Source organism: Gracilinanus agilis, chromosome 2, assembly GCF_016433145.1.
Source record: "Gracilinanus agilis isolate LMUSP501 chromosome 2, AgileGrace, whole genome shotgun sequence".
In the NCBI taxonomy this organism is placed as follows: domain Eukaryota; kingdom Metazoa; phylum Chordata; class Mammalia; order Didelphimorphia; family Didelphidae; genus Gracilinanus; species Gracilinanus agilis.
This window is the reverse complement of record NC_058131.1, coordinates 267,675,406-267,678,277: the sequence shown is the minus strand read 5'-3', so window position 1 is coordinate 267,678,277 and position 2,872 is coordinate 267,675,406.

The following is a 2,872-nucleotide window of genomic DNA, read 5'->3' as shown; positions in this document are numbered from 1 at the left end:
AATAGTGGTGATTGAAGGATCAAGTGAAGTTTTTTTTAAGGACAAAGGAAACAGGCATGTTTGTAGACAGTAGAAAAGGAATTGGCAAACAAGGAGGGATTGCAGGTAAGTGAGTGGGAATGACAGACCCAAGGAAGGGATATCTGTAGGAGGAGGGAGGATTTTGCCTTCGTGAGGAATAGGGCTACCTCTTCCTGTGGCACAAGGGTAGAGATAGTGGCAGAAGGCATTTGAATGATATGTGGAAGAGGAGAGAAGAGGAAGCTCATGGCAAAAGGCCTCAATTTTTTTCTGTATACTATGAGGCATGTTTCTTCACTGAAAGGGTTGGGGAAGGAGTCAAGGAGGTTTGAGGAAAGGTAAAAAGGCTTGGAAAAAACACTATGGAGAGTGGGAGAGTGAACTGACTGCCTCCTAGCAATGAGGACCCAGTTAAAGTTATATAACATAAATGTGTAGTAGATTTTGTCAGAAAGGTTGTGTGCTTTTCTCCACCTTCATTCAGAAGCACATGCTCATGAGCGAGGGTGTGAAGGTGGTAGATGGTGAGTGATCCAAGGCTGAATCTTGGTAGAGAGCAATTGGTGACATGACAAGGTGGATAGGGACACAAGAGGACAAGGTAGAGATGAACTGGTTTACCAAAGGAATAAGTTGGGCAGAAGAGAGTGTGGCTAGTGGAGAAGTGATGACTGGAGGGATTGATGGACATAATGTGGATGATGAGTAAAGTCTGGCATTTCAAGAAAGCAGAGGGAGAGGTGGAAAGCCACTATAATCAGATAAAGGGATTTCAGAATTCTTGAACATGAATGTGGTGTTTTTGTAAGTGAAGGTAAGATCAAGGGTAAGACTTTGCTTGTGTGGCTGAAGTGAGATGGAGTAGGTGAGGAACTGAATGGTTGAGTATTTGAGGGAGGGTCAATATGTTGAAATTCCCTAACATGAGGGAAAGCTGGGGAGGAAAGATTGTGTCAAGTGCTAAACTTACTGGGGAAGAGTATCTCTGCAGTCTTATAGACAATAGCTATCAGGATTTTGAGTGGAAGACGGAGAAAGGCAGGTGGACAACTGGGAAGTGGCAATGGGGAGCAAACTCCTCTGCCTTGACCAGTTTAAGGTGCAGCCAGTACTGGAAAGGATGGTCAGGGGTCTCTGGGCCATTAGGAGAGCTAGGTCTTTGTGATTGCTAGAGAATGGAAAACATGAGGGAGAAAAAGATTTAAGATAAAGGCAAGTTTGTTGCTCATGGAAAAGGAACTTCAGAAAGCACAGTGGAAGGGATGGATGCTATTTGTTTGTGACTTTGGAGTGAAAGGGTCGAATGTGATGAAAATAAAGAATTGGGTAGTGGGAGGAATGGGGAATGGGATTTAGATGACCAAAAAGGGTAGTAGATATGGTATGCCCATGCCTCCTTCATTTCTTTTTTTCCCTTCTATTTTTCTCTTGAAATTCTTGACCTTTTGATCCTGCAGGTGGATTTTACTATTTTGTCTCATTCTATAGAGCAGGGGTCAGCGACCTTTTTGGCTGTGAGAGCCATAAACGCCACATTTTTTAAAATGTAATTTCGTGAGAGCCATACAGTGCTCACAGTGCGCTCCTGTAACAGCACCTGAAAAAAAAAAATGACTTTATGGCTCCTGCAGAAAGAGCCGTATCTGGCCCTCAAAAGAGCCAGATATAGCTCGAGAGCCATACGTTGCCGACCCCTGCTATAGAGTAACCCCTTGGTAGTTTGGTTGGACTATTTCCCATGCTTAGTCATTTTATTCATGAGTCCAGAGTGTCTTGGTAGGTTCACTTCTAGATATTTGCATTTTGTTGTTTTAAAAGGAATTTGAGTACAGGATTAAGTTTTCTTTCAATGACTAATCCACCTCCTTTTCCAGACATATAACTTCTTTCACTCAAGTCATTGTTGAACTATAGGATTCACAATGTGGAGACCACAGATCACCAAGTCCAATACCCTCATATTATGAGGAAATGGATGCAGAGTTAAGTGACTTGCCAAAGGTAAACAGTTACTGTCTGAAGTAGGACTCAAATCCAGGTCTCTTCTTGGCGCCAACTATTCTATGCTATGCTGCCTTATATACCTGTGTATCTTTCTATTAACACTTTGGATTACCTGATTCCACAAAACAGATAAAAATGTAATTTTCAACTTAGTTTATTAGGGGAGCTATGCTAAAGTTAGCTTTACATGGAGAAGGGGTTTGCTAAATATACGAAGAGTGCAAATATTACAGAGGATAAATTTCAGCTACTTAAGACAAATGTTTTAGGGATTTTAGCATCTTGTTTATATGCAAATAAGCATAAATTAATAAATGAGTTACCTATCCAGTAGAACCTTCCTTATATTGATTAGTTCAAGCTCCTATAGGTATTTGAAAGACCTACCACTATATTCTCTCATTAGGACTTTTCTAGTAAGTGCCAACATCTGACAAAGTTTGACTCTAGAGAGTTGGGTTTTAGCATTTGAAACCTAATAGCCAATATTCTTCTTCAACATACGTTGTGGGAAGCTACAATTATTTTTCTTACCTTCCGGACTGGAAAAAAACCAAACAACTTTTTTGCCTTGAAAGCAATTCCAATGTCATTGATAATGATGCACATATAATCTTAAGGAACAGAGAAGGAATATAAACTAGGCCATTAACCATGCAAGTCTTTAGCCTTTATCATTTAAATCGACCTTTTGGGAGTACCAACACAGCAAACACTTCTGGTGGTATTTCTATGAGGATTACAAATTTAAACACAGTGTAATCTTTTGTTATCAGATATTCCCCTAAGGTTCTCCCCATTTAAATATTAAACCAGAAATCCACTAACACAGGGCTAGACCATGCTA